The following is a 15320-nucleotide window of genomic DNA, read 5'->3' as shown; positions in this document are numbered from 1 at the left end:
AATGAGTGTTTGTTTCCTCTCACATTCCAGTCCATTGTGGGTATTCCTGGTCGGGCAGTTCTGCTCAAGTGATCCTTTCAAGGGATGGCATTTATCAGTTCTGTGGCTCTACCATCCTCAACATTTGGCTACCAAAGTAGCCTTAGGGCATAATATCCATTAAAGAAGAAAGAAAAGGGAGGTGTTTGGGGTACACATCCCATTTTTCAATACCATTGTTATCAATCACGCCATCACAGTTTCTGGTTTTGTTTTGTACTAGGGTTTGAACCCAGGAGCACTTTACCACTAAGCTACATCCCCAGGCCTTTGTTTAATTTTTAAAAAAATTTTTAAGACAGGGATTTGCTAAGTTACTGAGGCTGGCCTCAAACTTGCCATCCTCTTGTCTCAGTCTCCTGAGTCACCTGGGATTACAGGTGTGTGCCACTACACCCAGCTCAATCTCAGAGTTTGATCTTCATGCAAAGAATTCTGGGCAATGTACTGCCTGGCTGGGCAGACGCTTCCCAGTAACTCCATACCTCCAATGCTGGCAAGGAGTTTTAGTAGACTGCTGCTATGGTTTAGATATGTGGTGTCCCCCGAAAGCTCAAGTATGAGACAATGTAAGAACCTTCAGAGGAGAATTAATAGATTATGAGAGTTGTAACCTAATCAGTGGATTAGTCACTGATATGGATTAATGGGGTGGTAACTGTAGGTAGGTGGGGTGACTGGAAGAAGTAGATCACTTGGTTGTGACTTTGGGGCTAGTGATTTCTCCCTGATGTGTGAAGTGCTCTCTCTGCCATGTTCTGAACTGCTTTCCTACATCACACCCTTCTACTGTGGTGTTTTGCTTCACGTCAGGCCTAAAGCCATGGAGTTAGCTAATCATGGACTGAACCTCTGAAACTCTCTCTGCATTGTCCTTGTCTTTCTTGTCACAGGAAAGTCAAAGTTGACTAAAAAAGGCACAAAGACCTCATATAACTCTCCTGTATTTTCTCTTTCTCTGTGCCCAATACTTGTTCACCTGTTTTAGGGCTCATGAACTGAGGCAAAACTTTGGGCAAAAAAATATAATAATAAAAACAGTGAATACTATGAATTTTATTTTGTGCAAATCTTATTTCCTGCAAATACTATAAATCTTATTTTGCTGGAAGTCTCCAAGCAAAAGAAACTCTTTGACTACTTTTGCTTTTAGAGTTGTCAACTCGTTAAGGACATAAGAATTTAAGAATTGGAAATCAATTAATATAAAGGTATGGCTCCATTCCCTCAGTACTCTCCCAATCACCAACCAGGCTGAGAGTTCAGGGTATGAGGCACACAATTTTTCTTAGTATTCAAAATATCCTGGAACATGATGATCATTTTTATCCAAAGTACATGTATGAAGATGCAAATTGATGTGAATATACTTTGTATACAACCAGAAATATAAAAAATTGTGCTCTATATGTGTAATAAGAATTGTAATGCATTCTGCTGTCATATATAAATAAAAATAGAAATAAATAATGGAGAAAAGGTGAAAAAATAAATACTCTGAACTTAAAAAATCTAGCACATAGTATATGATAAATAAATCTTTTAATCTCCCTGTATGTGTACATGGGAGAGGGAATAATTTTGGGAGGAGTAAGCACAAATAAACTTAGCCTTTTCTCCTGCTGGAGACTGTTTCTAAGAATAAAAATATTAATTAAAATGTTTCTTACTACAATTTTGTGAAAAAATGAGAGGTATATAAAACCCTAAATTTAAAAACTAATTTTAAAATGGTACATAAATGGTGGAATTGGAGTTTCCAAGAAAAAGAAGTAGAAAATTCAGTGAATAGAAGGAGTTTAATTATACAGATTACTTATGTTTATCAAGTTAAAAATGTATACCAAAACTTTCTTTAAAAAACAAATACCATATGACTCCTTTGATATAAGGGGTGTAAACAAGGACAGGGTAGGGACGAAGAGCTTGAGAAGAATATTTACAGTAAACAGGGATGAGAGGTGGAAGGGAAAGGGAGTGAGAAGGGAAATTGCATGGAAATGGAAGGCGATCCTCAGGGTTATACAAAATGTCATATAAGAGGTAAGGAGGGGTAAGTCAAGAGAATACAAATGGAAGACATGATTTACAGTAGAAGGGGTAGAGAGAGAAAAGGGGAGGGGAGGGGAGGGGAGGGGAGGGGGGATAGTAGACAATAGGACAGACAGCAGAATACATCAGACACTAGAAAGGCAATATGTCAATCAATGGAAGGGTAACTGATGTGATACAGCAATTTGTATACGGGGTAAAAGCGGGAGTTCATAATCCACTTGAATCAAACCATGTAATATGATGTATTAAGAACTATGTAATGTTATGAACGACCAATAAAAAAAAAAAAAAAAAAAAACTTTCTTTTTTTTTTTTGAGGGGGTTGGGTACCAGGGATTGAACTCAGGAGCACTCAACCTCTGAGCCACATCCCCAGCTCTTTTTTGTATTTAATTTAGAGACAGGGTCTCACTGAATTGCTTAAGGCTTCCCTGTTGCTGAGGCTGGCCTTTGTTATGGGCCAGGCTGTATGGGCAATGACCAAACAGACTCCATTTTATCCTGAGACTCCATATCATGTAAGAAATTTTTCTCCCACGGGAAAGCCCCACCTCTGTACCCATTAATAGTTACCTAGCATAGCATACTTGGCATCACAAAATAGCAATTCTTATACAATGTAAAATTGTTCTCTTTGGTTTCCATTTTTCTTGGGCAATGTACCTTGTCAGAGATTGACTGTCTAGACATTAGTAACTATTCTCTAACTTGTACTCAACTAGGGTCATTTTGACCCACTTCCCTTCTGCTTGCTTGCTGCTATGCCAACCTGGAAAGTCCTGTGGGAAATACCAGTGTACCCATCGCATTGTCTCTCTCTCTCTCTCTCTCCAGTACCGCGTCAGGTGGCTGGTAGCAGGAGCTAGGAAAAGCCGTCACTGAGCTGGGCAAAAAAGGTATCTGAGAGTCATGTCTCTTTAATTTGAACTCACTAGTTAATTTCTATGATTCGAACCTCGAACCTCTATTTTGAAGCTAGCGTGCTGGTCGTGTGGCTGAGGCTGGGGTTGTAGCTCAGTAGTAAAGTGCTTGCCTAGCACGAGCGAGGCCCTGGGTTTGATTCTCAGCACCACACAAAAACAAATAAATAAAATAAATGTTAAGTTCTTAGAGAGAGAGCAGTAACTATAACACTTAGCACATATGAATATGCAAAAAAAAATTAAATAAAACTGATTTCCACAACATAAAAGCAAACAATTCAACAAACTGATATGCAAATATATATCCCCAGAAGTAAAAAGTTGACATTGATCCTCAAGAGTGAATCTAAAGAGAGAGCCGAGAAAAAGTAAAGGAAGTGGAAAGTCATGCTCATAGAGGAAAAAGAAATGTTGAATACTAACATTTCTACTTATTTATATTTTAAAAGTGAAATAGTTTCTGTAAAATCAAACAGAAACAAATAATGCTTTTTAAATAAAAAGAAAATCACACTGTGTCAGAAATAACTTGATAAAACTCAAGTTAAAAATAATTGACCAATGTCTTTGCAAAAGACATCGCTAATGATAGGGAAGAATCAGCATCATGCATAGTTTGAAACAAAGGGAAAAACCTTACCACTCATCAATGAGGAAGTAAGAAAAGGAATCAAAATGAAACCCATTCACACTCACAGACATTAGGTCTATAATAACCAGAAATAAGTTTTTTCCAGGCTGCGCACATATCTGCCTATGACAAATGAAAACCAGCACATGGCCAAGAGAAGAATTTCGCAGCTACTTTACTCAGCACGTTCATTAGGAAGCTCAGCTGTTTCATACTTTTAAAGCACTTCTTTTTGAGAAATGGGTAGCAGCAAATCAGTATCAATCTCAGAAACATCACAAAGAATTAGCAGTCAAGACTGGTCCTGGGACACCATTTCCACCAGACCATTTATGCTGCTTTCTTGGGGAACCACAAACTACTTCCACAATTGGAGACTCCCATGTCCCAGATGCTTGAGATCAGGAGTGTTTCGAATTCAGATTTTGAAAATATTTGGAAATATTTTCTTGCATAGAATCTCTTGAGCATGAAATTCATTTATGTTCTATATGTACTTTATGTGCATAGCCTGAAGGTAATTTTATACAATCTTTTTAGGGTGCCTGCATTTTGGCTGTGACCCATCACAAGGGGTCAGGTGAGTAATTTTTGACTGGTGGCATTAAATAGGTGCTCGAAATTTTCCAGATTTTGGAGCCTCTAGAATTTCAGATGTTCAGATGAGAGATGCTCAACCTGAACTTCACTTCATACCTGCCCTGCTCCTAGCCCTCATCTTGAACTGTAATTTAAGTCATTGTTGGGCATGATGATGTTTTTCCTATTTTCACCACTAAACTAAAAGCTCAATAAGTTGGGCTTCATCTCTGGATTATTACTGAATTTCCGGTACAAAGACTTTTGGCATTTAATAGACTCTCAATAAAAGTTGCTTAAGGAGTGGAGTGATCTGAGGGCTGGAACAATGTTCTTTCCTCCATTCTTGGCCACTCCTCATCTCTTGGGTTCTGGCTTTCTTTGGGAATCTTCCTGGCTTCCCTAGATTAGCCAAATCTACCAGTTACATATTCCCTTAGCCCTGTGTTCTTTCACTAATTTTGATCAAGTTGCAATTTTACATTTACTGGTTTAACATCTCTTTCCCTCAATAGTCTATAAACTTGATGAGAGTAAGTCATTTTATTTTTAGTACCTAGCATAGTGATCAGTATATAATTGTTTCTTAAGTCATGCAGTTAGTGAAATTAATCAGTACATAATTGGTTCAAAGAATTGGCTGAAGGAACAAGTAAATGAATATATAAATTAATGAAGAGGAAAGATATTCATTAAATTCGTTACTAAAAGAATTCTGACTCTGGCAAGAGTCTATATACATATAATTAGAGAATAAAAATCTAAAGTGATGTTTCAAAATTGATATGGCAATGAAAAACAAAATTTATGAAGAACATAATAAGATTAAAATGTTAAATACACAGTGAAATGATGAGAAAACACACACACACACACACACACACACACACACACACACACACACACCAGATACCTTTTTCCTAGACATAAGTGAAGTCAAGGTGACCAGAAGATGGATGATAATTTAAAGCCCAATACTGAGATTCCAAAATTATGTTGGAGGAATAATCCAAGCACTCTTAAGTCATTAAAGAAAACTTGGAGTAGATTTGGAGAAAATATGTCAGAAGAATGAATGAGGGCTTAAAAATGAAGCTTCAAGCAATGTTGAAAGGACTAGTGTCACTGAACTTCAAGAATAGGAGAAAAGAAGCAGCCTCTTTCATGTGAAACTGTTTACACTTAGATTTTAAGAGAGCTATTTCCAACTCTCCTATTGTTCAATAGTAATGAACAAAATATAGTAAGTGGGACTTACATAAGAAGAAAGGATAAGTGTTTGAGGTTGAGATTTTCAAACCTTGGGCTCAATTATTAAGAATACCATGTTTCCCTGAAAAGTCCATGAGGTCAGATCTATTCTCCTTGGTATGACATGATGCAGGGGAAGCGATGAGAATGAGTTTAGGACAAAGGTTTTATTCTTTCCGGTGCCCTCCCCCTTCATACTGAATAATGGCTAGGATTGGGTAACCTGAGTGCTTTAAAGTGGAAATATTTTATTCCTTCATTATAAACTTGTTTTGTATTCACCCACATGATCTGCCAATCTGAAACATCTTCAGGGACTTATAAATAAAGAAGAAATCATAGTATATTTATCCAGAATATGAATGGTAATGCAGGACCCTCAGTTCATACAACATCCAATTGGGATTTTTTTTCTAAGAATTTGGTATTAAATTGAGAGTTTGAGAAAAAAATTCATATTATTAAACCAGAAACAGACTGCAATTGATAACAAACTCGTGAAAAGGATAGCTTTCAAGTTGATTATGCTGATTTAATTGACCTCGGAATGAGTGAGTACTGAGAATGCTATAAGTTTTTGTCCTGAAATTTCCCTGTCTCATTGGTGGCTGCATTGATGATGAAAAACAGAATTGCTATGTGATGCACTAGTTCACTGTATTCATTTATTCAGCATTAATTGACATCAACTGAGCACCTATCATTGTGTGTGTATAGAATTAGGCTTTGTAGTGCACAAGAAGTTCCAAATAAGAAACCTTCCCTGTGAGGTTTGTAAACTAAATTTCTTTGGTTCAGTGTAACAGAATCAAGATTTAACAAAATTTTATCTACTTTTATTCTATCCTACTGTAATAAAACTTACTCATGTATTGATTCACTCAACCAATATATATTATCATAGGAAATGTGAGGAAATCTCTCTTCTCCAAGGGATTTGGTTTAGAAGAAAAAAAAATAAGTACACACCAACAACAAATACTGGGGGACAAATATTCTCAGTGACTGAAGCAAATATTTACTATGGGTCAGGTGTATTCTTTTGACACTTGGTGCCAACCCACTACCCCCTTTGTTTTCCTAATATATGTTAGAAACCCAAATGCTGAATTCTTAATTTCGCAGCCTCCCTTGCAGTCAGGTGTGGCCATGTGACACAGTGCTCACCAACAAGATGCAAGACATAGCTTGCCAATGGAATTGACTTTATCTTCCAGATAAAAAATAAGATATTATCTTTTGTTGTCCTTTCCTTATCTTCCTGTTTGTGATGAAAAATGGTACCTGGCAATGCAGTAGCCATTTGTGTTGACATTTGTTACATGCAACCAAGTGCATTCCTAACAGACACAATAGTAAATCACTCCAGAAGACACCAAGAACTACAGTGGTCCAAGGAGAAAAAGGGGTAACAAGCAAATTTTTCATGGGGTATCTTACTCCATTAGCACTGCTATAACAAAATATTTGAGTCTGAGTAATTTACAAACGATAGAAGTTCATTTTCTTACTGTTCTGGAAGCTGGGACATCAAGGCATAGGTAGGGTCAGTGTCTGGTGAGGCATCCTTCCTCACTGATGTCATGGTACTTCATCCTCACATGATGGAAGGTGGAAAGGAAAGAACAAGAGAGAGGAAATGCTCAGAAGGCATTTTTCTGATGCATTAAACCATCCATGAGGTCAGAGCCCTTGTGACTGAATCACTTCCCAAGGGCATCACCGCTTCCTACTGCTACATTTGAAGGTTAAGTTTAACACATAAATTTTGGGCAGGACATAACATTCAAACCATGGCATGGGGGAAGAGGCATTTGTTTACATAACTTGAAGACTCATCTCATGTACTAGGCTGTAAGCTCTTTGAGAGAGGCAAATGCTTCTTATTTCCCTTTGAATACTTATGCCAAATGGTTAAGAGAGTGTTCAGTATATAGAAGGGCACTTATAAATATTTATTAAATAAAAGTTTACATTGTTTCATTTATCCTAAAAATAACAAGAACTAACCAAAAAATATTGTGCCCTCTAGTTCAATTCTCCAAATCAGTATAACCATATATTTTTGATCCCACAATTTTGTTAGCACAGCACAAATATATGTGTTTATGCATGTGCATGTTTGTGCATATGTGTACATATATACATAAATGGTTATATTAGCATACATGCTATAAAACATACCAAAAAACTATAAGAGAACAAGATAAAAATAAATAGAACAGACATCATGATGCTCCCCACACCTCAGTGGATCAAGGTGAACATGACATTTGAGAACATGCCTTTGTGAAGCTCTGTCTGGGAACTATTATAATAGTTTAGAGTATCATCAAAATATTTTAAGGTCAAAAAAATAATTCCTAAAATCACATAAACCATGTCAATATCTCAAATCAAAATGAAATTATTGTGCAACATTTTCTTCTAAGTTTTCCAGGTTTCATAGATATAGGGATTAGTACACCTTTGCTCAAAATAAACTAATAGGTAATTAGGAATCCAATCAACTGGTCCTATCTCCATTTGCTCTGAAATGAAATGAAATGTACCCAACCAAACATTTACTGATCTCCACTGTGCTGCGGATAGCATGCTGGAACATAAAGATCACCTGTCCTAATCTTCAGGAACTCACTGTTCCTTGGGAAAAAGAGGCAAGTGAGTAAATAAATCACCAGAGTCAATGATGAGACCTTGTCCTGATATAAAGAGCCATGAGTGAAACATTCCAGCCAAACTTTAGAGAGGTCAGCACTGTGAGCTGACTGTGAAGTTATTAACATGGGGTCTGCCTCTTTACTCAGTAATTACTGTCAAGTAAAATACCCTTTGTACTTCATTAACTAAATGATGTCTTCTCAAATTGACTTTTATTATCAATAAAAATTTTGAATTTTTCTTTTAACTGGGAATCTGTGCCTTTAATGGAGTTGGAATAACCATTGAAAGCCCGTCTTGGAAACATCCAGCTGATTTTTTGGCATCCTGCTTTGTACAGCTCAGGTCAATCTTAGAGTCAAGGTAAACTTATTTCCAAAAGTAGATAAATGGCTCTTATTGTAAGGGGGTCTTATTCAAGAGTGCATTTATGGCCCCCAAGGATAGTGTTAAAATAGTATTCTGCTTTAGTCATTATTAAAAATAATATTTTATTCAGGTGATTTATAAATGAAGAGGTTATAATGGTATAATTCTCCTTTTTTGGAAAAATAACTTATAAATGCATTAAAATAATAAAGCGTTTTATTTTATATTCCACTAGAGGAACAGGTGATGAGAGAATCCTAGAAGAAAGTTCATTCTTCCTCTGATTTTAGTTGTTGAGCCCTCCCCTGGTTGTCCCTATGGTGTTTCCTGCACATGCCATCCCTGAGTTCAGTTCCTGGAAGCACAAGTCTCTTTGCTTCAAGCCCTTCAACTTCCATCCTCACATCCCACCCTTCAACCAGCCCCAGGGCCTTCTCATTCAACACCTCCCTGAGCACATGAGGTGGTTATTTTTTTTCTGTCTAAAATTGTCTAGACAGATATTAAGAGGCAGGAAGAATTCCAGATTACTTTTTTTTTGTATGATAATTGAGGCTGTATTAGCTTACCGAATAGCAGTTCTTAGTAAAGAGTTTAAAATTTGCTAATGTAAACCTATTTATTTTGATACAACTAGGTTCAGTTTTCTATTATATAATTGTCCATGAACATTATGAATATTGGGTTAGCAGAAATAATCTATTTGGCCCATGACAAATGTCTTGCTGTTTAAATCTGTTCTTTGACAGAAGTATACTGCACGCTTTCATTACCTAGGATTTGGTTGACAATAGGAAGCCTCATTATTATATTGTTATATTTTTGTGAAATTAATGCTTTGTTTTCACATTTCTGACAGAGATGTCTAGTTTCTGCAAGAATGTCATAGGAATTTTCATCACAATGGGAGGAAAAAGAATCTTTTGAGGCTGAATTATCAGTGCATGTCAAAGATGACCTTGTATAGTCTCTAGAAATCTGAATCTTCTCCTAGGGATGGTCAGCTGGATAGTGAAGAAATGCATTCTAGGATTAACAGTGATTATTTTCTATGTGTGTGTTTATGTGTTAGTGTGTGTTAGGTGATGTGTAGCTGTTGTGGATATAAGTGTGTGTTAGTTTTTATTGATATATGTGTTAGTGTGTATGTTGGTGTATGCATTAATATGTGTATTAGTCTGTTGGTTTCAGTGTGTGTTGCTGTGTGTGTTAGCATATGTGTACTAATGTGGATATTGATATGTGAATTAGTATGTGTTGGTGTATGTATTAGTGTGTGGTGATGGGTCTATGCATTAGTGCATATTAGTGTATGTGTTGCTATGTGCTTTAGTATGTGTTGGTGTATTAGCTTATGTGTTGTGTATGTGCCTGTGTGTTAGTGTATTTGTGTGTTGGTGTGTGTGTTGGTGTGTGTGTGTGTGTGTTGCAAACACAGGGGTATGGATGAACTGACAAGTAAGAACAGGAACCTTGATGATCATATTAACAAAGTAAGGCTCTGTTCTGTTTATTTTACCCTTGTGAAAACATTGGCTGGACCTATTCACTCTAAAGGACTGGAGCAAAGAAGTTGGAAAGAGAGCAAGAAGTTGAGAGAGAGCAAGAACTACAGTGTGGAGAACGAGCAAAACCTAGACAGGAAATAAAGAGAGAAAAAGAAGCTGGAGAAGGAGGGAAGGCGACATCATCACCTTGACCCATGGGTGTCTGGTTCCCCTACGGGAACTATTACCAAAGAGAGCATGAGGAAAAATGATTTAAAGGTCAAGTTCAAAAGCCTGGGCTGAAATCCATCTCACCTTGGATACTGCTTTGCTATTTTTTGAGGAACGTTAATGATCAACCTGATGAAGGACAGTGCATAGACCAAGACCCCTGAAAGCTTCCAAACTGTGTGGTGACTCGCCAGAGTTGACAACCTCCTCCTGTCACCTCAGCATCAGCCCCAGAAAAAAATAGGGAAAGCTGCCCCCAGGATAATTATGTGTGGCAAGCGTGGGGGCAGGGGTGGTCTGGAGCAATAGAAGAAAGAGAAACACAATTTCCCCATATATTGAGTGCCTTGTAGCTATTCAGTAGTTTGTCCTACCTGTTTTCACACTGAGATTGAAATAAAGATTTTTAAATATGGTGTGTACCACCAGAGATTTTAGTCATGGACAATCTCTCTTCAAGAACCTCACCTAGAAAAAAACAAAATAATCACATTAAAGATTTTAAAAACAGATCCAAAAAAAAAAAAATAAGGAACATGTTTGTGGGGGTGAATCTTCATTGAAAACATGGAAGGATGGTTTAGGCTACTAAAGTTACAAGAGGATAATTAACAAGAACAGCAAGAAGCAGTGTTTGCGAGAACTAAAACAAAATATAAAACTCACCAGAGGGTGATGTGCCTTCAGACTCTCGCAGTCCTCACACTCTGCCCCCACGTCCATCATTCCCCTCTCAGCGGTCACTAACCTGGTTATTTGTCTGTTTCCACACTGCTGCATCACAAAACATCATGCCCACTTGCCTGGAAAAGATAATATCTCACACATATGGGGCCTGCCTTTGATCTCTGTGGTCGAGCAAGAGGTCAGAGGCCTGCCTTCTCCAGGCCCTTACTTCAAATGATTCCTTTCATTTACTGAGAACCCAAATGTTAGAAGGAAAGGAAGGAAAAATAAAAGCTGTGATTTAAATAGCAATTTATGTGTTTGGCCTATTTCGGGTTGGTTTTTATCCTCTTGGGGTCACCTCTTCTCTACTCGTCATTCCTCACTGTTCCCCTCTCCTCTTCCCCCACCATTTGTTTGTTTTGTGGCCCTAAGACAAATTGGCACTCCAAGAGATCTTCTCTCCAGAACTGTCATGCGCCATTTTGTCTTTCTTAAAGAGTAGCATTCAGAGACTTACTCCACCATCTCTTACTGGCAGAAGGCACAAATATATAGCAAGCTCTTATAAATTTTACATTTTAAACTGTGCATAGAAATGGCTTTCTTAAATTCATACAACTCATTGAGAGAAAGTTCTATTTGTACACAAATTGGGAAAGGAGGTTGATATTGGAGCAAGTGGGACCCAGAACAGAGGTGGAACTAAGACATGGAAAACACTTTATAATATTTCTCTTTCATGAATTGATTAAATTTAAAAAGGTATAATTTATAGAATTTATATAATCAATAATTTTGCAAGTTCGTTAATGGTAGGTCATTGCAATGTTGTACCTCACTGTACAATAATAACACAGGATATTCACACTGACTAAAGATGTCCCGTGTGCCAGGCACTGGGGAGGGAGCTTAGTCTATGTTTGTCTAAGTTCATCCTCACAAGGAACCTATGAGGCAGATGTGATTATTCCTCTTTAAAAAATAGGAAAGCATTTACCCAGTTAGAGTTACACACACAAAAATGTAAACCTGGTTTGATTCTTAGGGAACTGATGTTTCACTTGGGTGAGATTGACTAGAATGGGTAAGTTACATGCGAAGAATTTGAAAATACTATCCTCTTTATACAGAAGGACTGAAAACTCAGCTTCATGTTATTATGCCTCCCTGAGGGCTCTGGATTGAGAGAAGTGGAATCCCGACACTGATCTTAGCCATGTGTTGTGGGCAAGTTAAACAACCCTGGATTCCAGTTTCTACCTACCTCACAAAGTCATCAAGAAAATGAAATGAAATGACACATGTGAAACCTGTAGTCTTGTGCTTTCTGTGTGCCAATATATTTTTGTGTTCTCTATATATCCATATTTTAACATACATGTTCCTCATATCTCTATTCTGACAAGTATATTCCATACATCCATCTTATATCTCTAGCTATCTCTGTATGTACAGTCATGCTTAGTGATGGGGATACATTCTGTGTCATTAGACAATTTTATCTGGTGTGAACATCAACAGAATGCCCTTACACAAATCTGTGTGGTGTTTTAAACGTTTTAAACATTAAACAAACATTTGATACAGCCTCTTGATATAATCAAGGGACATAGTAAACACATGATATATAAGGCAGCTGCTGGAGTAAGAGCATACAACTTTACAGCAAACTGTTTTTATAAGTAGGAAGAGTAACTCTAGAATGGTGATAAAAGTATGGTATAATAAAAACATAAACCAGTAACATCTATTAATATTATCAAATATTAGGTACTGTTCACAATTGTCTGTGCAGTAGGTTTGTTTACACCAGCATCACCACAAACATGAGCAACGTGTTGGGCTGTGATGCCAGGAAAGCTATGAGGTCACAAGGCCATGGGAGATTTTCAGTTCCATTATGATCTTATAGGACTGCCTCTCTGTATGCAGTTTGTGGTTGACAGAAATGTCATTTTGTGATGCATGAGCAACTTGGAAACTATGGTGCCACTCCAGGGGACAGCACTATTGAATACAGGCTATCGTGCATGGGGACACAGCAGCCAGGTATCACAATAATAATAATCAAAACTTCTGCATCTCAATAAGGTATGGGGGGGTTGAACTGTTGACCATTAGGGAGTGGTTGGCTTATGGAGACTTGGAAAAGAACAGAGGAAAAGTCCTGTACACGTTGTGTTGTCTGTCTATAAAAACCAAACCCAACGAAAATATGAAAGTCAGTTAATACCATCTGAGATGTTTTATGGATGCAGCAGGAAGCCAAAGATTCTGTCCTAGGAATGTTGACTGAAACATGGGAAGTCTGTTGTGAACAAAATCATGCTCAATTTTCTCTCATTAAAAAAAAAAAATGGTAGGGGATATGTCAGTTAAGACATTCAGGCATCTTCAGTTCAAATACCAACTCTGTCCCTTATTGACTGTGGAAATTTGAGTGATTTAATTAAACTCTTAGTATCTCTATTTTCCCAATTGATTCCCAGGTAAAAAACAGGGTGAGGATTAAATTAGCTGATATGAATGAAGCATTTATAGCCCTGCCTGGACAAAACCAATCCTTCCTCAATAAATGATCACTGCACAGAGACCAGGTGCTAGGCTGGTCCTCTGAGTAGATTTAACTCAATGCCTAGAAAGTCTGCATAGGCTGTTTTCCAAAGCTTTCTCTCATGGCTTTCAGAATCTACTGTAAACTTTATTAAGAAGAAAAGATGCAGAATTGGGAAGAGGGCTGCATGAGCTTTCAAAAGTTTTCTAGTGTCTGATTGACTTGTTCCTGGGTTCTTAGAGAGACACACCACTCCTAGCACCAACCAGGGTCCCTTTAGCTTCCTGTGCTCAGACCAGAGTCTCCTATGTAAAAGAAGCATGATCCAGGAAGAGGCTAAATGCAGAGCAGAAATGACTCTAGGGAATCCTGTCTGACTGAAGCTGCAGGAAGATCACAGATGTTCCAAAAACAGGAATTGAAATCGGAAAAGCTAATGGGTAGTGAAAATGCTCTAACATTGATTTTGGTGATGGTTGTACAATTCACAACTAAATCCTGAACATTCAAAAACTGTTGGAGCACACATATTCAATGGATAAATTGTGTGATGTGTGAACATATGATGTACATATTGATATGTACATTGATAAAGCTATTAAAAAACAGTTTGGTTGAAAGCTAATGTCTATTTTTATTAGATGCGTCCATGAAGGAAGGAAATTTAGAAGGATTTTGAGAGCTAAATTGCGACTTAAAGCTTATATAAAGGGAGAGAGTTAACAGACACACCAGTCATAAGATGATCACTGAGCAGGGAAAACAATACTATTTCATAGCAATGTATAGCTTTTACACATTTTACATAAAGCTAATGAATGTATTTCACTTAGCAAACATTTGCCTTTAATTTATTGGCAGATCTGTGATAGGAGAGCCTTTTTTTTAGAGGGAGGGGAATACCAGGGATTGAATTCAGGGGCACTCGACCACTGAGCCACATCTCCAACCCTATTTTGTATTTTATTTAGAGACAAGGTCTCACTGAGTTGCTTAGCACCTTGCATTTGCTGAGGCTGGCTTTGAACTCATGATCCTCCTGCATCGGCTTCCCAAGCTGCTGCCCAACCCCTATTCTGTATTTTATTTACAGATAGAATCTCACTGAGTTGCTTAGTGCCTCACTGTTGCTGAGGCTGGCTTTGAACTCAGGATTCTCCTGGCTCAGCCTCCTGAGCTATTGGGATTACAGGCATGTGCCACCGCATCCAGCTAGGAGAGCCTTTCTGGGCATGGAGTTTAAGGATTAGCTTTTCTCTTTACTCTGAAAGGAGTGATTCTCATGAAGGGGAAAATGTACTGGTTGACATATAAGAGGAATAGGCAATTACCAAATTACCCTCAGAGTCTCCTAGAGTTAGAAGAAACAGCAACAGAAATATACATATTAGGAAAAGAAGTTAATTAATCATTCACTGGAACCAGAGATGCAGAGCTTGAGGCCAGGAGCACAGGGAAATTCCCTCCTCTGGTTCCCCTTCCAGCCTGGTCGGGCCATCTGTATGGTTTCTCAGGTGTGCCGCCCACAGCTGGAGATGCTGCCGAAAGGAACTGGATGTGCAGCACCTGTGAAACCCCCAGCTCTGGCAGACCTTGGAACACAGCACCCAAGCTCCTCTCCCGTGAGGAGTTCCAACTTTTAGATGGCTTGGATCACACCCCATGCTGCCTCTCCTCCCTTTTCCTAAGCCAGTGAGCCATCTTTCCAGCCGTCTTTCTTATTTGTTTTTAAAGTAACCGTTTTGTGGTCTTAGTCCCCACCCTGAGTCACTCACACTCACTAATCTCCCCACTCACAAGAGTTTAAGGTCCTGAAAAACTGGGACTCTTACCCACCTGCTAGTCGTTAAAACAATTACATGGTCAGGAGC

This window comes from Urocitellus parryii, chromosome 7 (genome assembly GCF_045843805.1).
Source record: "Urocitellus parryii isolate mUroPar1 chromosome 7, mUroPar1.hap1, whole genome shotgun sequence".
NCBI lineage: Eukaryota > Metazoa > Chordata > Mammalia > Rodentia > Sciuridae > Urocitellus > Urocitellus parryii.
This window is presented reverse-complemented; position numbering follows the sequence as displayed.